Consider the following 22,074-nt stretch of genomic DNA (forward strand, 5'->3'; position numbering starts at 1 on the left):
CCAGTCTATCAAAGTTGGTCATCACACATATGTTGTGTCTGTAATTGTGTACAGATTTTTCCTAGCTCTGCTCTTCTCACTCAGCATCAATTCATATAAGCCTCTCTAGGTAAATATAAAGTCCATCTGCTACTCGTTTCTTATGGCACAATGGTATTCCCTTACATTCCTATACCATAACTTGTTTAGCCATTTCCTAATTGATGGGCATTCTCTTAATTTCCAATTCTTTGCTACCACAAAAAGAGCTGCTATAAATGCTTTTGTACATATGGGTTTTCCTCCTGCTTCTATGATCTCTTTGGGATACAACCCTTGAAGTGGTATTGCTGGGTCAAAGGATATGAAATTACTTATAGCCCTTTGGGCATAGTTGTAGATTGCTCTTCAGAATGGTTGAATCAGTCCACAACTCCACCAACAATGTGTTAGTGTTCCAATTTTTCCACATCCTCTCCAGCATTTATCATTTTCCTATTTTGTCATCTTAGCCAATTTGACCTGTGAGATGTGGTTCCTCAGAGCTGTTTTGATTTGCATTTCTCTAATCAATAGTGATTTAGAGCATTTTTCATATGCTTATAGATATCTTTAATTTCTTCCTCTGAGAACTACCTGTTCATACCTTTGACCATTTATCAATTGGGGAATGACTTGTATTCTTATAGATTTGACTCAATTCTTTGTATGTTTTAGAAATGAGGCATTTATCACAGACATTGGTTGTAAAAATTTTTTCCCAATTTTCCGCTTACCTCTTTTTTTTAATGCTTTATTAACTTCTGATTTACATCATTCATTTCTGGCAGATTTTGAGCTACAAATTTTCTCCCCATTTTTACCCTACCCACTGCCCCAAAATAGCAGTCCCACGGATATCCCCTCCTCCAATCTGCTTTCTCCCATATTTTCTCTCATACCCCTTTTGAGTTTTCCAGTGGATATCAGTGCCTGTATATCTTATTTACTAATTATATGTAAGATGATATTAATAAGAGCATATATATATGTATATATTTGAATATTTGATTTTAAAACTTTCAATTCCAGATTCATTCCCTTCCTTCCTTGTCACCCACCCTTATTGGGAAGATAAGCAGTTCAGTATAGGTTGTACATGTGTGGCTAATGCAAAACAATAACATAGTAGATATATTGTAAAAGACTGACTATATTTCCCTCCCTCCTATCCCACCTCCCACTTGTTCTATTCTCTACTTTGATCCTGTCTCTTTTCAAAAGTGGGTGCTTCCAACTTCCCCCCACTTGCCCTCCCTTTCATCATCCCCCCTCTCATCCCCTCCCCCCCCCATTCTCCTGGAGGGTGAGATACCCTATTTAGTGTGTATTTCACTCCCTCCTCAAGCTAGATTCAATGGGAATAAGGTTAACTCATTCCCTTTTGCCTTCCTATTCTTCCACTCCATTGTAACCATTTTCCCTTGCCTCTTCTACATGAGATAGGATCTCCCCATCACTTCTCATTATATTCCTCTCACCTCTTAATTTCACCTTTGAAGTATCATCCCTTCCTGTTAAATTGGTCCTGTGCCCTCTATGTATACCTGTAAATATATGTACACACATTCACATATGTATTCATATGCCCATATACCCTTACATATAGACACACACATATATCTATATGTATATATATACATATATGTATGTATATTTCCAATTGCTTCAACTACTGATAAAAGTTTCATAAGTTACGATTATTATTTTTCCATGTATGAATGTTAATAGTTCAACTTTGATAAGTTCCTTATTATTTCTTTTCCCAGTTTACCTTCTCATGCTTCTCTTGCTTCTTGTATCTGAATGTCAAATTTTCTATTCAACTCCAGTTTTTTCAGCAAGAATGCTTGAAAGTCCTCTATTCCACAGAATGACTATATTTTCCCCTGAAACAAACTCAGTTTTGCTGGGTAGGTGACTCTTGGTTTTAATCCCAGGTCCTTTGCCCTGTGGAATATCATATTCCAAGCCCTTCAGTCCCTCAGTGTAGAAGCTGCCAGATCCTGGGTTATCCTGATTGTGTTTCCACAATATTCAAATTGTTTCTTCCTGGCTGCTTGTAATATTTTCTCCTTAATCTGGGAATTCCGGAACTGTAATGGGAATGTAAATTTTTGAGCAGCCACCCTGGGGACGGCTGGGATGCTTGCAGCGACAAATTGGTGTCACGAACAGGATCTGCAGAGTAAAAGGAAAGTATGGGGGCTGGGATAATTGTTTGTTTCCCAGTGGTGGTAGCTGTGATTCTGTGGAGCTGTGGAGCAGGAGAGAAGAATGGCCTGCATGTGGACTTCACTGAGCTGAGAGCAGGAATGGTGAGGTGCCTGCATCGGGATCTGGGCAGAAGCCAGGAGCAGCTGCCACCTGTGGGAGGAGAAGGAACCCAGGAGTTTGGAATTCAGCCACAGGAAAAGATAAGAACTGAGCAGCAAAGCAGGGGCACTGAATGTGTTTCCTTGCTGCATCCCACAGTTTGGGACCCTGGGGGAGGATGGACTTGTGACTATGGTGGGTGGGATGAAGTGCCTTGGAACCCCAAGGACCCCACCTTGTTGGTCCAAAAGGTTGTTACAGTCTCTGAGCCAGGAGAAGGCTATATAAGCCCTGATGTGAGGCTTTGTTTTGGGGCTCACTTTGAGAAATGTTCTGTGATTTGATCAGATGAAACTCTGGAAAGCCATTGTCCAGAGCCCCCTGGCTTTGAAAAACCCAGATGTTGAAACCCAGATGTTGATTTGATCCAAGAACCTGTGTGAGCAGCCACCCTGGGGATGCTGGGGTGCTTGCGGCGACAGGAACCTGGCTAAAATATACCTAGGAGTTTTCTTTTGGGGATCTTCTTCAGGAGATGATCGGTGGATTCTTTCAACCTCTATTTTGCCCTCTTGTTCTAAAACATCAGGCCAGTTTTCTTTGAGAACTTCCTGGAGGATGATTTCTAGGTTCTTACTTTGGTCATGGCTTTCAGGTAGTACAATAATTTTTAAATTATCTCTCCTGGATCTATTTTCCAGGTCAGTGGTTTTTCCCATGAGATATTTCACATTGCCTTCTATTCTTTCATTTGTTTGGATCTGTTTAACAGCATCTTGATTTCTCATAAAATCATTAGCTACCATTTGCTCCAATCTAATTCTGAAGCAATGATTCTCCTCATTGAGCTTTTGAGATTCTTTTTCCATCTGGCAAATTTGGCTTTTTAAGGCATTCTTCTCCTCATTGCCTTTTTGAGCCTCCTTTGCCATTTGAGTCAGTCTGTTTTTTAAGGTATTATTTTTCTCAGTCAGGCTGTTGACTCTCATTTCATAAGTTTCTTGCATTGTTCTCATTTCTCTTCACAATTTTTCTTCCACTTCTCTCATCTGCTTCTTCAGGTCCTCTATGGCCTATAACCAGCTTGTATTTTCCTTTGAAGCTTTTGCTGCAGGAGTTCTGACTTCATTGTTTTCCTCCTATTCCGTGCTTTGCTCCTTTTTGTCCCCAAAATAGGAGTGTAATGTTGGAATCTTCTGTCTGCTTTGTTTCCATTGCCTGTTCATTTTGCCACTCAATCACTTGACTTTTGGGCTTTTTGCCACAGTAGGACTCTGCCTCCAGACAGGAGAGCTTTCATCCCAAATGCTGAGGTTTTCTCAGCTGCTGGAGGTATTAGATGTGTGCCCTCTCTGAGGTCTCCACTCACTCTGGCAAGCTGGACACACACCCCAGGATCTCCACCCTAGACTGCAGTCCAGATCCAAGTAGGTTAAAGCAAGAGCGATTACCCCTCAGATTGGTCCTTGGTCCTCCTACACTCTGCAGGCCAGGAGCTGAAGCTGCCACGTGGCACTGGCTGGTTGTGCTGGCGTCTCAGCCGCTTCAAGCCAGGCACTCCCACTTATTGGTCCTAAAGTCCAGACTACACTGGCCTCTCACTTTGTCCTTTGCATCTATGTGTTGATAAATCTGTAAACAGCCACAGCTGCTGCTGTTCTGCAGTCCCTCTGGGGGGTGGCTGGTCAAGCCTGCCCTGGGGCTAAAGCGTTGGTGTGGGGCTGGGCTCAGCTCCCAGAATACTGGGCTGGATTCCTGCCGGCCTGATGGGCTATCCTCAGTGGGAGGTTAGCTTCTCTGTGTCATTTGGTGGGTTCTGCAGCTCCAAAGTTTGTTAAGAGTCCCCTTTTTACATGGATTGATGAAGGTGGAAGCCAAAGCCACAGAAAGGTCGTGCTTCTACTATGCCATTTTAGCTCCGCCCCTCCACTTCCCTCTTAATCTTGGTTACATTTACTTTGTTTGTACAGAAGCTTTTCAATTTCATGTAATCAAAGTTATCCATTTTGTATTTCAAAATGCTCTCTAATTCTTGTTTGGTCATGAAGTCTTCACCCATCCATAAATCTGACAGGTAAACTATTCCTTGCTTTCCCAGAATGCTTACAGTATCATCATTTATACCTAAATCATGCATCCATTTAGACTTAATTTTGGTATATGGTGTTAGATAATGGTCTATGCCCAGTTTCTGCCATACTATATTCCAGTTTTCCAAGCAGTTTTTCTCAAATAGTGAGTTCTTATCCCAAAACCTGAGGTCTTTGGGTTTTTGAAAGAGTAAAATATTATAGTCATTGACTGCTGAGTCTTGTGTGCCCAATCTATTCCATTGATCCACTACTCTATTCCTCAGCCAGTAACAAGTAGTTTTCATGACTACTGTTTTATAATACAGATTAAAATCTGGTATGGCTAGGCCACCATCCCTAGTATTTCTTTTAATTGATTCCCTTGATATTCTGGAACTTTTGTTCTTCCAAATGAATTTTACTACTATTTTTTCTAGTTCTATGAAGTAATTTTTTGGTAAATTGATTGATATCGCACTAAATATGTTATTTAATTTAGGTAAAATTGTTATTTTTATTATATTACCTCGACCTAACCATGAGCAATTGATGTTTTTCCAATTAGTTAGATCTGACTTTATTTGTAAGAAAAGTGTTTTGTAGTTGTGTTCATATAGGTCCTGGGTTTGTTTTGGCAGGTAGATTCCCACATATTTTATAATGTCTATACTAACTTTAAATGTAATTTCTCTTTCTATCTCTTCCTGTTGGATTTCACTAGAAATATACAGGAATGTCGAGGATTTATGTGGGTTTATTTTATATCCTGTAACTTTGCCAAATTTATGTATTTTCTCAAGTAGTTTTTTACTTGATTCTTTAGGATTCTCTAAGTATATCATCATATCATCCACAAAGAGTGATAACTTCATCTCTTCTTTACCTAATTTGATTCCTTTGATTTCTTTTTCTTCTCTAATTGCTACTGCTAACATTTCTAGTACCAGATTGAATAAGAGGGGTAATAGTGGACACCCTTGTTTCACCCCGATCTTATTGGAAATGCTTCTAGCTTATCCCCATTACATATAGTACTTGCTGATGGCTTTAAATAGATGCTACTTATTATTTTAAGGAAGGCTCCATTTATTCCTATACTTTATAATGTTTTTAATAGGAATGGATGTTGTACTTTATCAAAAGCATTTTCTGAATCTATTGAGATAACCATGTGTTTTCTGCTAGTTTTATTGTTGATATGATCAATTATACTGATAGTTTTCCTAAAATTAAACTATCTTTGCAATCCTGGAATAAATTCTACCTGATCAAAGTGTATTATTCTTGTGGTAAGTTGCTGTAATCTTTTGCTAATATTTTATTTAAAAATTTTCCATCCATATTCACTAGTGAAATTGGTCTATAATTTTCTTTTTCCATTTTATCTATTACTGATTTAGGTATCAATACCATGTTTGTGTCATAAAAAGAATTTGGTATATGGCCAGTGAGAGGCCAGTGCAGTCTGGACTTTAGGACCAGTAAGTGGGAGTGCCTGGCTTTTCCCCCCGGGGCAAGAAGTGGCTGAGACGCCAGCACAGCCAGCCAGTGCCACGTGGCAGCTTCAGCTCCTGGCCTGCAGAGTGTAGGCGGACCAAGCACCAATCTGAGGGGTAATCGCTTTTGCTTTAACCTACTTGGATCTGGATTTCAGTCTAGGGTGGAGGTCCTGGGGTGTGTGTCCAGCTTTCCAGAGTGTGTGGAGACCTCAGAGAGGGCTCCTTCACTAATTTTTGCAAATAGTTTGTAGAGTATTGGAATCAATTGTTCTTTAAATGTTTGCTAGAATTTGCTAGTAAATCCATCTGGTCCTAGAGATTTTTTCCTAGGGAGTTCACTGATGGCTTGTTCAATTTCTTTTTCTTAGATGGGGTTATTTAAGTAATTTAGTTCCTCATCAGTTAATATGAGCAACTTGTATTTTTGTAAATGTTCATCCATTTCACTAAGATTGTCAAATTTATGTGCATATAATTTGGCAAAATAATTCCTAATTATTGTTTTTAATTTCCTTTTCATTGGAGGTAGATTCACCCTTTGCATTTTGGATACTCATAATTTGGTTTTCTACTATTTTTTATCATGTTGACTAAGATTCTATAAACTTTATTGCTTTTTTAAAAAAACCAGCTATTAATTTTATCTATTAATTCAATAGTTTTCTTCATTTCAATTTTATTAATCTCTCTTTTGGTTTTCATTATTTCTAATTTAGTATTTAATTGCAGATTTTCTATTTGTTCTTTTTCTAGCTTTTTCAATTGCATGCCCAATCCATTGAGCTCTCTTTTCTCTAATTTATTCATCTATGCACTTAGAGATATAAAACTTCCCTTAAGAACTGACTTTGCTGCATCCCACAAATTTTGGTGTGCTTTCTCATTATTGTCTTTCTCTTAAATGAAGTTACTGATTGTTTCTATAATTTATTGTTTGACCCATTTATTCTTTAGGATTAAATTATTTAGTTTCCAATTAATTTTTGTTATATCTTTCCATGGCCCTTTATTGCATGATTTTGGTTGTATCATGATCTGAGAATGATGCATTTAATATTTCTGCCTTTCTGCTCTAAATTGTGAGGTTTTTATGTCCTAGTACATGGTTGATTTTTGTGTATGTGCCATGTGCCACTGAGAAGAAGATATATTCCTTTTTATCCCCATTCAGTTTTCTCCAGAGATCTATCATACCTACCCTCTCTAAAATTCTATTCACCTCCCTCACGCCTTTCTTGCTTATTTTGAGGTTGGATTTATCAAGTTTCAGAGAGGGGTAGATTAAGGTCCCCCACTGTATCAGCAAGCACTCCAGCATCCCCAGGGTAGCTGCCAATACAGGTTCTTAGATCTGCTTTGATAAAGGAAAGCAACTCAAAATGGGCTAACAAGCTTACTTTAATCAGTCAAAGATGTATCCTTTACCTAGTTCAGGGGAAAAAGGTCAGCACGCCGAACTTCAGAGTATACAGATAGAATTATCAAGACAGAGAAACAGATCAAGTAAACAGTTTTCCAAACTGTCCAACCATTACATCCATACCAAATCAACATCTGGGTTTCAAAGCTTGGGGGCCCTGGACAACGGCTTCCCAGAGTTTCATCTGATCAAATCACAGAACATTTCTCAACGTGAGCCCAAAACAAAGCTACATATCAGGGCTTATATAGCCTTCTCCTGGCTCAGAGAATGTAACAACCTTATTGACCCACTGGCTAATCAAAAAGGATCTACTGAAAAACAAGCCTCCCACCCCCATGTTTCATGTGTACTTTAGCCTAGGGGCAGGGAAGATCTTAAAAATTTACATTCCCATTACACCCACTAGCATAGTTTTGCTAACTATTTCTTCCTCTAATTCCCTTACCTTCTCCTCTAGGAATCTGGATGCTATACCACTTGGTGCATGTATGTTAAGTAATGATATTGTTTCATTCTTGATGGTGCCTTTAAGCATGATAAATTTCCTTCCTTATCTCTTTTAATTAGATCAATTTTTGCTTTTGCTTTATCTGGGATAAGGATTGCTACCCCTGCTTTTTTTACTCTAGCTTAGGCATGATATATTTTACTCCAGCCTTTTACTTTTACCCTGTGTGTATCCCCATGTTTCAGATGTGTTTCTTGTAAACAACATATTTTAGGATTATGGCTTTTAATCCATTCTGCTATCTAACTCTGTTTTATGGGAGAGTTAATCCCATTCACATTCACAGTTATGATTACTATCTGTCTCTTTCTGTCCATCCTATTACCTCCCCTGTTTATACTTATATTTTTCTCCCCTTCTCCCTTTAGCTCCTTAAGAGTTTTCTTTTTGACCATGGCCTCCTTCAGTATTCCTTTCTTATCAGCCCCCCTCTCTTTTTCTCCCCTTTCCCCTTACTTCTTCCATCCCTTCTAACCCCTGCCCCCTTTCTTAGATCTTCCCCTCTCCTACTCCCTGTAGCATATGATAGATTTTTATACTTAGTGTAGTATGTTATTTCTTCTTTGAACCAAGATTGAGAGGAACAGTTCTCATGCAAAGCTCCTCTCCCTCCCCTCTTTCTCTCTATTATGATATGTTTTGTGTCACTTCTTGATAGAGTCCTATACTTAAATGGCTGTGTTCTTCTGCCCTTGCACCAGAACCAGTGAGGGAAAAGCTCATATAATGCTCATCCCCCTCCCTTCTTTCCCTCTACTATATTGTTTTTATGCCTCTTCGTGTGGTATAATTTACCCTTTTCCACTTCATTCTTTCCTCTTTTTCCACTGCAGTCCATTTGTAGCCCTTATTAAGGTTTTCTTTTTATTGTCATTTTGTGTAATTTATACCCATGCCATCTATTTGTCTGTTAACTGTTTGCTCTTATGAAATAACAGGGTGTGTGTGTGTGTGTGTGTGTTTTCCGTGTGTACCTTTCTATGTCTCTCTTGCATAATTAGAGATTGAATTTTCCTTTGAGCTCTGGCTTTTTCATCAGGAAGGTCTGGAAATTTGTTATATCATTGAATGACCATCTCCTTGCCTGGAAGAATATGTTCAGTTTCTATGGGTAGGTGGTCCTTGGTTGTAACCCAAGCTCTTTTGCCTTATGAAAAATTATATTCCACTTCCTCTGATCTTTCAGTGTACAGGGTGCCAGATCCTGTGCAATCCTCACTGTGGTTCTGCTATATTTGAATTGTTTCTTTCTGGCTGCTAGTAGTATTTTCTCCTTTACCTGGTAGTTCTGGAGTTTGGCCACAACATTTTGCAAACTTTTCAATTTAGGATCTCTTTCTGGAGCTGTCCGGTGGATTCTCTCGATTTCTATTTTACACTATGGTTCTAGTATCTCAGGGCAGTTTTCCTTGATGAGCTCTTGGAAGATGCTGTCCAGGCTCATTTTTTCATCATGATTTTCTGGTAGGCCTATAATTCTCAGATTATCTCTCCTGGATCTGTTTTCCAGGTCAGTTATTTTTCCATTGATTTATTTTACCTCTTTTTCTAATTTTTTATTCTTGATGTTTTGTTTGACTTGGTTCTTCATAGACTCATTAGCTTCAATTTGGTTGACTCTAGTTTTTAGCAAATTATTTTCCTCAGATAGTTTTTGGCGCTCCTTTTCCATATCACACATTTTTCTTTTGAAGGACCTGTTTTCTTCATTTTAATGTTTTTTTCTAATTTTGCAATTTTGATTTTAAAAGAATTATTCATTTTATCTTCTATCTTTCTTATTTTGTTTTCAAAGTTCTTTTTGAGCTCATCTAAGAATGCTTTCTGTGCCGGAGATGAATTCTCTGTTGAGGCTTCAGCTGTGGGTGTGGAGTCAACACTGTCTCCCTCTGAATTTGGTTCCTCCCTCTCACAATAGTAGGACTCCAGAGTCTTTGTCTTTACAATCTGCTTTTTACCCATTTTGAGGCATGGCCCTAGCCATGACCTTCCTCTAGGGTTCCCAAGACTTTATTGCAATAATTACTATGTTTTCAGAGTCAGAGGGGGGGATTGGAGCAGCCAGGTTTCACTCTGCCATCCTGGTCTCTGGAAGTCCTGATAGGGGCTCTTTAAATTTCTAGTCTGTGCATTGATGGTCCCAGGAGTTGCTGCTGCCCCTGCCAGAGGCCCTGCATTTGACTCTTGCCCTTCTCTGTCCAGTCCCAGTCCTGCAGTGATAGGCCTGGCTGTGGCCCTTGTGGTTGGTGGGTCAACTTGCCACCACATTGATCAGGCCTCTTGCATGCCCGGGTGTTCGGGCACTGCCCAGGCTTGTGTTCTGGGCCTCTGATGATAATTTCTTGAAAGATGATGTCTATGTGATTTTTTTTTGTCATGGCTTTCAGGTAGTCCAACAATCTTTAAATTTTCTCTCCTGGATCTATCCAGGTCAGTTGTTTTTCCAATTGGATATTTCACATTTTCTTATATTTTTTATTCTTCTGGTTTTGTTTTATTATTTGTTAATTTCTTATAAAATCATTAGTTTCCTTTTGCTCCATTCTAATTTTTAAGGAATTATTTTCTTCAGTGAGATTTAGGACTTCCTTTTCCATTTGGCCACTTCTGCTTTTTAAGGCATTCTTCTTCTGTTTGTTGAACTCTTTTTTTTCCTTACCATTGGCCTAGTCAATTTTTAAAGGTGTTATTTTCTTTAGTATTTTGTTAGGTCTCCTTTAGCAAACTGTTGACTAATTTTTCATGATTTTCTTGTGTCACTCTTATTTCTCTTCCTCATTTTTCCTCTACCTCTTGTAATTTATTTTTAAAAACAAAACTGTGCTCTTCCATGACCTGACACTAATTCATATTTTTCTTTGAGGCTTTGGATGTAGGAGATGTGACTTTGTTGTCTTCTTCTGAGTATGTGTTTTGATCTTCCTTGTCACCAAAGTAATTTTTATTGTCAGAATTTTTTCTGTTGCTTGCTTATATTCCCAGGCTATTACTTGACTTTTAATTCTTTATTAAGCAGGTCTCTGCTTCCAGGGCGGAGGGCACACTATCCCAAGTTTCAGGGGTTTTGTTCAGCTATTTTCAGGGATACTTATAGGGACCTGTAAGTTTTCAGTATTTCCAAATGTTATGATCTCAGGAGATGTATTTCCTAATCTCCTGGCCTCTGCTGTGGTCTGTAAGGGATCACAAGCCCTCTTTTCTTCCCTAGAACTGTGAAGAGAGTCCCCCCTCCATTGTGAAAACAAGTTATGCTCTCCTTTTATCTCTGGGACTACCTACCACCCAGAATTATGACCTAGATCCAAGTTTGGGCAGAGCAACAGATTCCTGCCTCAATGATAGCAAAAAGACCCATGTCATCTCCTTCTGACTAGTTGTCTGACCCTCTTACTGTCTCCAAGGTGAGAGAGCTCTGGGAACAGCCTTTGCTGCCTCTGCTGATTATTCAGTCACTCCCATGGCCTGCTCTTGGTTTGCTGTGGTTGGAGCTGTGCTGGGGCAGCTTGTGCTAGACTGCACTCCACTCTCACCCAGGTGTGACAAAACTTTTCTGATGACCTTCTAAGTTGTCTTGGGCATGTGTGGGCTGAGAAGTCTGGAAACCACCACTGCTGCCAGTGTTTCAGTCACCCCAACGCCTGCTCTGGATTTCCTGGGGCCTGGTCTATGGTCTGAGTGATCTGCACTGGAAGGTGCTCCTCTCTCACTCTGATGCAACAGGCCTTTCCTGCTGCTCTTCCAAGTTGTCTTGGGATAGAAATTTGTTTCACTCCATCGTTTTGTGGATTCTGCAGCTCTAGAATTTGTTTAGAGTCATTTTTAAAGGTATTTGGAAGGGCTGGGAGGGACAGCTCAGGTGAGTCCTTGCCTTTACTCCACCATCTTGACTCTGCTTCACACTGAAATAATCTTATAGGGTCAATAAGGACCCTGTTTTTATGCCATTGAGAGGGCTCCCCATTTAAGTGTAACAGTGAAATTTTCTGCACAATACTAGGGTATCAAATCTGTCTAACTAATTACCTATAAAATGAATCACAAAATCATTGCAATCAGCCCCTTGCTATTAATTTCAAATATTTTCAGTTGGATAGTTTAAGTCAGTCCTGTGATACAGGTACAGGATTAGAATGCAAAGCAATACTCATGCATTATTTAATATAATTTTAAAAAAACCAACAACTTAAAATAAAGTTTCAAGAAATAAAACTGCTACTTGATAATTAAAAACACTATTCTTCTTGGTCTCTACATTCACCAAAGCAATAGCAAGGACAGGTAAAAAAGTCATCCTCATAGGACAGTATTAATTTTACCAAACCTCCAGAGAACCACTCTGTATAAACTGGACCTTTTATGAATCAAATTGTAAGAAAGCCAAACCAATGATTCAAGAGCTAGATTATCAGACCAGCTGAATCCCATGGGCACCACCTTGCAACTGTAAAAGGGAACCAATGAAAGCTATATAAAATAGGTACTACTCAACACCACACCAACTATGAAGACATCAGAGCTCCACCGAAATATCCACTTTGAGGAAAGGAAGGTAAATGGAAAACAAACAGATAACCAACAGAACCCAAAATAAAAACAATATATTTATATCTACATTTTTGTCTATATCCATGTCTATGTCTATAACTATATCATCTACAATGCTATACTTATCACCTATGTCTATTTTTCTATCTAAACCTATGTCATATATAGCTATAATTTTGATTGAACCTACCTCTGCTTTTTTTTTATGCTATAGGAAATTACTGGGAAAAACTACTTTTATTAATACAGATTAACATTTGCTCTGCAACTTTTTAGAGAGTTACCTGGAGGCAATGAATAATTTATTCAGGGTCACATAATACAAATTTAGGTCAACCCAACTGTGAGGCCAGCTATCTATACCATGCGGATTCTCCTAATATCAATATATTGTGTCATTAAATATTAAGAATATTAAGTAATTAGCTTTTTTTTTCAAATCTAATCACTTCCAGGATATGTCCTTTCCTAAGTACAAATTTAACCTCTTTTACACCTCTATTTTCACAAACCCGAAGAAAGCATTATCTCCAGAATGAGGACAGTCAAAGAGATATAATAATTTAGAGGGTTTATTTTTTTTGTGGGGGCAAAAAATTGGAAATTGAGTGGATGCTCATCAATTGGGGAATGACTATACAAGTTGTGGCATTTGATTATAAAAGAATATTATTTTGCTCTACAAAATAATGAGCAGGATGCTTTCAGAAACACCTGAAAAGACTTAAATGAACTATGCAAAGTGAAGTGAGTAGGACCAAAAAAAACATTGTACACAGAAACAGAAGTGTAGTCCAATGGTTTACTATGAATAACTTAGCTATTCTTAGCAATATAAAGATCCAAGATAATTCCAAAGGATTCATGATGAAAATTTCTATCTGGGGGCGGCTAGGTGGCACAGTGAGTAGAGCACTGGCCCTCCAGGGAGGGAGGAGAACCTGAGTTCAAATCCGGCCTCAGACACTTAGCACTTACTAGCTGTGTGACCTTGGGCAAGTCACTTAACCCCAATTACTCTGCCCTCCCCCCTCCAAAAAAGGGAAAAAAAAAATTTTCTATCCAGCTGCAGGGAGAACTTTTGTAGTCTAAATGCAGAGCATACTTTTTTTCTTTATTTATTTTTCTTGTTTTCTTTTTTTTGGGGGGGGTTGTCTTTTCTTTCGCAACATGAGTAATATGGAAATATATTTTGCATGATTGCACATATATAACCCATATCAAATTGCTTGCCTTCTCAACGAGGAGGGAGTTCAAGGCAGAGAAAATTTGAACCTCAAAAATTTTTTTAAATGAACTTAAAAAATTGTTTTTTATATGTAATTGGAAGAAATAAAATATACAAACAAAAGGAATTAAGAACTGGATGGAACTGAGAAACGATCTATTCCAGGAGTGTCAAACTCAAATAGAGATGGAGACCACTAAACAATATTTATAAGGATTCCTATGGGCTTCATATTGATTTAGATTTAAATGTAATTTTATCTTTTTCTATTTCGTTTTTATTTATTTTGTTGAATATTTCCTAATTACGTTTGAATCTGGTTCAGGTTGTACTTGGAAGTATTAGTGCCAGCATTAGCCTACATGTTTGTCACCTCTGGTCTATACCACCTTACAGAAAAGGAAGGAGTTTCAAAGAGACTAAAGTGACAAAGAGATATATACTCATTAAATTATGGTACATCCCTATTAAAATTTTAATTGTACTAAATAAATATTACTTGCGTAAGCCAGAAATTGTTTAAAAACAACAACAACAAAAGTACAAATAGATTCTAGAACCCTTTTAACTGTGAAGGTTGGAACTAAGAGGAATTCTAAGTTGAACCTTAGTTAAAAAGGAAAATCATTCAACTAGAGGAACTGTTTTTCAACTACTCTGGAAGTACCACTCCTGCGTATTTTCCCTCCTCTCAAAACTTTGGAAGGAAAATATTTCCACTAGGCTAAATTGATCATTTGTGGGAAAATAGAGGTCCTTTTCTTCTGGTCTTTGAATGATGTCAAACCCTATCCATCATGAAATGGGAAAAGAAAGTTGATGTCCATAAACTTTGCGGGAGAGGTTGAGATAGGCAAATGTTCCAGCTGGAGAGTCTCATGAATCATAGAATGCTAGAAATGAAAGGGACAGAAGTAATCTCCTCCAATCCATACTTGAAAAACAAATTACCTCTACAACATCTATGACAAATGGTCATCTAGCCTTTATTCAAAGATGTCTAGTGATCAAGAATAGAACACTACCTGACACAGCCCTTTCTATTTTTGGAAAACTATAATTGTTAGGAAGTTTTCATTATATTGATCTAAAATCTGCCTCTATAACTTCCAAATACTGATCTCAGTTCTGATTTATAGGGTTTAGCAGCATAAAATTAATGATGGTTCTATATAAGAATCCTTCATGAATTTGAGGCCTAGCTTTATGCTTTTCCTCTTGGCTTTATCTTCTTCAACCTGTACTTCTACAATTCCTTCAACTAATATTCTTCATGTTTTGTATAGTCCCAAATTTGAAGTTTCCCCATCTAGTGTCATATTCCAGTTTATCATAGTACTTCCTGAAAGGACTTTTATACCTCATGCACCCAAAAGTATATAAAATGTTACTGATATTCTCTGATAAGAAATATATCTTCTTTCAAGATATCTTAGCATTTCTTTCATATAAACTAGAGTAATAGTCACAAAATAGCAAATGTTTTTGAAGAAACCATGTTGATTCATAGTAATCAATGATCTATATTCATTAATTGTCTCTTTCATAATCAGTCTTAGAACTTTTAAGGAAATGATATTAAACTTATTACCCTTACTGCCTTCATCCCTTGATGAAAATTATTACAAAAATTACTTAATTCTAGATTCACAGCACTTCTTTGCTTCTCCTTAGTGCACTGAAAGTGGTTTAATCACCAGATACATTAATTTCTTTGGTACCCTGGCATAGATTTTATTTAGGCCTGGTGATGTGGAGTTGCTGAGATCAGGTTGGAATTCTATTACTATCTCCTCATTTATCTTAGGTGTCAATTTCCTATTAACACTCCTTTTATCCTTACATTGAGGTACAGAGTGGTAAAGTTGAAAAAGTGCTGAATTTGGATTCAGATGACTTGAATTCATAGAGTGGTAACATGAATTTTTGGCTGTGAGACATTGGGAAAGTCACTTAACTTCTCTAGGCCTCAATCTATTCTTATGTAAAATGAAAAGATCAGACTAGATGACTCCTAAGTTTTCCTCTCTCTCTAAGCTTATGATCAATGATCTTATTCTGAAGACCATTCTTGTTAATATAGGAAACAGAAGTATTGGCCCTGTTCCCCCACATTGGACCAGATCTGTGATTCTGTCATCACAAGGAATTCCTGGTAAGGAGATTCCTGCTACCAGTTCAACTCAGCATCTTTTCTGCAACTTAAAGACTGTGGGAGTTGTCTGGGTCTTAAGAGATTGTGACTTATCAAGGGTCATACAATCAGGCAATATCAGAGGCAGTTGAACTGATATTTCCTTTTTTAAATTTTTGCTTTTTGGAGTGCAGTTGGGGTTAAGTGACTTGCCCAAAGTCATGGCTAGTTTTTGTGTTAAGTGTCTGAGGCCGAATTTGAACTTAGGCCCTCCTGACTCCAGGGCTGGTGCTCTATTCACTGTGAACTGATACTTCCTTGATTCTATTACTGGATGTCTATCTACCTGGTCATGACAGGTAACTCTGTACAACTGAGTTGCATAAAAGGAAGCAGGTAATCCTGATTTTTCTTTATCACCCATTACCATATTCATATCCTTCTATAGCAGGAGTCATACTCTTTCCTTATTCCTTTCTTATCACCAACAAAAGCTAAAGAAGCCCTTTGGAATTCTACTGAACATTTATCACAGACCTCAGCTCTATTGTAGGATTTAACTCAACTGATGTAATGCTTGTCTTTTGAGTGAGTCCTTTTAAATTCTAAGCTTGTGCTTGATATAGCAATAAGAGATAGAATCAAATTCAAATGTATAAACTTGGGCAAAGAGGAGACAAAACCCACCCCTACTTACTGGAGACAAGCACTTAGAAAACCCCAGAGAATCAGGGATTGAACTGAAGGGGATTATAGACACCATTTGCAATATTCCTCAAAAATCAGCACTTTTACATATGAATAATTGATAGCAATCACGGGGTGGCCAGGTAGCACAGCCAGTAAGAGCACCGGCCCCAGTGTCGGGATGACCTGGGGATCGAATCTGGGCTCAGATACTTAGAACCACATCCAGAAATAACTGGCTGTGTAACCTTGAGCAAGTTACTTTACCCCAATTGCTTTAAAAATTGATAGCAATTAAATGTCAATCAATTGGGGAATGGCTGAAAAAACTTGATCTTTGTGTATAACAGAATATTATATTTTAGTACAAAATATGTTTGTATGGAGTTGAGAGAATTGTGAGACAATGTGTATAAACTGATTTTGAGTAAAATATAAAGAAACCACTGCTCATATGCACAATGACTATAATAATGTGAATGAAAAGAACCGTGAAAGGAAGTTAAACTCTGAACAATTTTTTAAAAGTTGGAATGCTGGTTAATAAAACATACCTCCTCCCTCATAGCAGAGATGTAGGGGACTATCAGGAGAGAATAGTGACAGATAAAGTCACTATGTAGATATTTTTGCTTATTTTTTTTTCTTTATCACAACAGAGGATTCCATCTAGAGACTGAATGTTGGGAATGAATGGCATAAATATAAAAGACAATAATATAATTTATTAAAAGTTTAAAAAAATTGAAGCTTCTTATTGAGTTTCTTGTGTAGCTATTTCAACTTGCAGGCACATTCTTGGGCTTCATCAATGCAGCAGATTTCCACGACTCTTAAAAAAGTGGTGCCTTTTGTTTTCCTATTACATTCATTTCTCAACATGCCTCTTTTGACTTAACAATACATTCTTCTTAAAAGCCAACCAAACAAAAAACAAAGGAAAGAAATCACAGTTGAGCAAAAACAACTAACCTATTGACTATATCTGACAATATATTCAATTTATCACATTCATAGCTCACCATTTCTGAAACAGGAGAGGGAGATTCACTTTCTTATTCTTTTCTGGCACCAAACTGGATCATTGTAATTTTTTTTTAATGTATTGTTGTGTTTACATTGGTTTAGTCATTGTGGATGTTTTCCTGCTTATATTTGTTTCATACTATTTTAGGTCATATGACTTTTAACTTTTCTCTGAATTCTTCATACAGTATTCAAATATTCTCTGGAGTATAATGAAGTTCCATTATATTCATGTGCCACAATTTGTTTAGCAATTACTCAGTTGGAACTTTCTGTTTCTTTGCTATCATACAAAGTGCTATACTGGAAGTTTTGGTCTTTTTTTTCCTTTTTCTGTATATCTTTTTGCCTTTTGGGATACATACACATTAGTGAGATCTCAAGGTCAAAATCTATAGGCATTTTAGCCACATTTTATCATGATTTCAAATTCCACTCCAAAGCAGCTGGACAATCACAGTTCCACCAACAATGTATCAATTTGTCTATTCACCTCTCTTTCACAACCTTTCCAATATTGACTAAATTCTCTTTTTTACAATCTTTTGTAAATTGCTGTATATGAAATGCAGTCTCGGTTTATGAACTTGTACTTTTCTTATCAACTATTTGGAACAAATTTCATATGGCTGCTAACAATATGGAATCCTCCTGAGACCTATTTCTTCCTATCCTTTTATTGTTCTTGCTCTTATGAATTTGTTATTTCTTTATAGATTTTGTATGTCAGCTCATTATCAAACATAACAGATCCAAAAATATTTTCTCAGTTTTCAGGTTCCCCACTTATCCAAGTCGCATTGATATTTTTGTGGAAATGTTTTCCCATTTTATGGAAACAAATTTATTCTATTATATCTTTTGTAATTTGTTCTATCATTTTGCTGGTTGTGAATTTTTTCCCTAGTCTTAGTTGTGGAGATATTTTCACACATTTTCCTTCAATTTTTATTTTTATGATACTTTTTTTTTGCCTTTTCGAGGGCAATTGGGGTTAAGTAACTTGCCCAGGGTTACACGGCTAGTCTTTTTGTGTGGGTATTAAGTGTCTGAGGCCAGAACTGAACTATGGTCCTCCTGACTCCAGGGCCGGCGCTTTACTCACTGCACCATCTAGCTGCCCCTTTATGATACTTTTTAAAAAGTTAAATATCCTTTTTGAACTTATGGTATACATAGTAATATCCTGGTCTAAAACAATTTAGCCACAAAGACAGAAGTAGCAACTTTCTTTCTTTCTTTTTTTTTTTTTTAAGCAATTGGGGTTAAGTAACTTGCTCAAGATTACACAGCCAGTTATTTCTGGGTGTGGCGCTGAGTATCTGAGCCCGGGATTCGATCTCCAGGTCATCCCGACCCTGGAGCCGGTGCTCTTACTCGCTAAGCCACCTGGCCACCCCTAAGCAATTGGGGTTAAGTAACTTGCTCAAGGTTTCACCACCAGGTGTTTCTGGGTGTGTGCTAAGTGTGTGAGCCCAGGATTCAACCTCCAGGTCATCCCGACACTGGAGCCGGTGCTCTTAATCGCTGTGCTACCTGGCTGCCCCAGTAGCAACTTTCAAAAAACAAAAGTTCTCCTCTCTGATCAGACATTCTTCTAAGATGTAAAGGTCATTTTCCTGACCTTGATCTGAGTCCATTTATTTTTTTTAATAAATAAAATTACTTTTAATTAATGTTCTCTTATGCATTTTTTTTATGGAAAAAAGGCTCCCCTATTCAGCCAGAGAGAACAGCATAGTTCTTAACCATAGTCCTGACCAGTCCTATTCCATTCATGTCTATATACATATAACCTTTTCATCAAAACTTCTTACAAGTGGCTTTGGTACATTATCAGTTTAACTTTAAATACCCTGTAGAGGGAATAAATCAACTTTTTATTTTCTGCAGTTTAGCAGGTAGGGGAAAAGGTATTTTGTGATGTTTAAGTACATTCCTTGGTTTCTAATGCAATCCCCAGTTCCCTGATGACTAAAATGGTCATTTTGTGACCTTACATTCTTTTACCTATCTTAAACGGAATAAAATAGAAACCAAAAAGAGAAAATAATTTCCTAATTAAACTATCATGAGAAGTGAAATAACAGAAAGGAAAAACCTCATAATACAAAACACCAGGCCTATGCTTTAGAAAGATCTGGAATATCAGATGAATAAAACTAAAAGGGATATTATAGAGATGGTCTTACTCTTCCATTTTACTATTTAGGAACTGAGACTAAGAGAGGGAAAGGAATTTGTTCAAAATTATATATAATGAGCTAGGGACAGATCTGATACTAGAGCTCAGATATCTTCATTTACAACATAATAGCAATTAATTATTCAGTTCACATTGATAGAAATGGTTACTGACAAATAATGAAGACTTCCTCAGGTTTACAATCCTTTTTTTTTTTTTAATTCCTACTACTTCCAAGCCATAACCCTTACCACAGTGGTACTGACATGACTTGAAACTCAACAGAAAATGGAACGTCTAGTGACCTGGTAGAGAATATAGGGGCAAGAAGTAATAGGGTACAGGAAGAGAATGGGGAATGCACATTCTGGTATAGATACAAAAATATGGGTACTTAATGCCCACACACATGAAATGTTCTTTCATTCCCAATGATGGGATTGGTAGCTTGTGTATCTTGCCTAATTCATGCTATACCAATCTTAAGCTTTTGGCACCTTCACAACCTCACCTCTCTGCCACATCTTAGGGAGATCTGAGGAGCTTCTTTCTTCCTTTGCATGACCCCCCCCCCATCATTCTCATTATATCTTCTAGATGCACACTTTTCTTATATTAGTTTATATTCATTTGATCACATGGGGAAGAAAATCAGACTAAATAATTCACACTGGGGTTTTAGTATCTCAGTGTGTTACAAGTATGTATTGACCCTAACTACAGATGCAATAGGAAAGTCTAGAGAAGGGGAGATTGGTGCTTTGGTTAAGGAACTTAGTATTGAACTTGACTTGGCAGATGGAAAAGATATGAAGAGATGAAGGGGAAACGGACTATTTGTAAATGAGAATAGATATGAGCAAAGGTTTAAAGGTGGGGTCAGATGAAACTATCAATGTATGAAGTGCAGGAAAGAGTTCAGATTTTCTTGAAGAAATGGTATATGAGGAATAGGATTTGGTTAATAGATTTGCATTAGATAACAAAGGACATTGAAAGACAAGAATATAAAATTATCCTCAACATTCTAAAAACCTTATTCCTCAAGAAACTTTAGTGCCCCCCTATGACCTTCAGGATAAATATAAATCCATCTGTGTAACATTTAAAGATTTTAATAATCTGACTCACATATATTTCCAGAATGATTTAAAATTATTCTACTTTATGTGTTCTTGATTCTAGTCAAATTACATGTTCATTATTATATGCCTAAAATATCCCAGGTATCTTCTCCTTGTCTTTGTACAAGCCTTCTGTCATGCCCAGAATGCTCTCCATTCTCACCTATACCTTGTGAAATCCCATCTTCCCTTTGAGACTCAACTAAAGTATTAAAGCCTTCTACAATTTTCCCTGTAGTGTAGGGTCCACCAATCCCTAAATACTTCATAAATATTTTGTATTCATTTCTTGTACATGTTTTTTTACCTTCAGCAGAATGGAAACTACTTGAGAACAAAGATTATTTCATGGTTTGTCTTTATATTCTCAATATCTAACACATACTACACACTTAATCATGCTAGAATTGAATGGAATATGGTATGAAATAGTTATCAAAGGTTCCAGAGCAGAAGTATGATATGATGAGAACTGTCTAAAGATTAATCTAGAAGTAGAAAGTAAAATGGAAGGAAAGACATCTGTCAGGGATATCAGCTAGGCAATGGAGGGCAGTAAGTTAAGTGAAAACTGTTAAGGGTTTGGGCCAAGATCACATGCAGGTTTCTGTTTTAATGAGGTCCCAGGTGGATGGCAAATAAAAATTAAAAAAAAAGCATTGGGCCTAGGGAATTCTATTTGACAAATGAGCATTTACCAAAGTAACATCGTCCCTAAGTGACTAAATGTGGTTATAGGTCTGGTCTGGAAGAGGGTGGCTACAATAGAATACAAGGGTGCTTTGGAAAGGTTACTGTTTTCTTGATCTTTATGTAAGATTTGACTTCTCTATTCCTTTATCCCTTCTGCAACCTGTGGTTTTCTTTCCTTTATGTATAATTTTTTTTTATTTTTTGGGGGAGAGGGATATCTCTCCGAACAGACAACAATGTTGAACAAGAATAGGTGGAAGGGCCCAATATGAATAAGTGCCCTTTTCCATCGGTTTGAAAGTTCTAGAGAAAAAAGAATTCCTTATTGATACTTAGTCTATCACATATTTTTCTTTAATTCTTTACTTGTTACCTACTCTGAGATTTGCTGAGAATATGATAAAGTGGAACAATTTCAGTCATTCATGCAATCAACAAGATGCATCAAGTATGTCAGGCCATGTGCTAGTCATTATGGAAAATGCAAGATGAACAAGATGCAGCTCTTGTCTTCAGGGAGTTACAGTTTAGTAGAAGAGATAAGACAAGTTTATCAATTACTACAAATCAAGGCAGAATGTACTTTGCCTGAAATAGAAGTACAAACAAAAATAAT

Source organism: Petaurus breviceps, unplaced genomic scaffold, assembly GCF_028583685.1.
Source record: "Petaurus breviceps papuanus isolate PSGF00001 unplaced genomic scaffold, PetGlider_PUasm1.0 37, whole genome shotgun sequence".
NCBI classification, from domain to species: domain Eukaryota; kingdom Metazoa; phylum Chordata; class Mammalia; order Diprotodontia; family Petauridae; genus Petaurus; species Petaurus breviceps.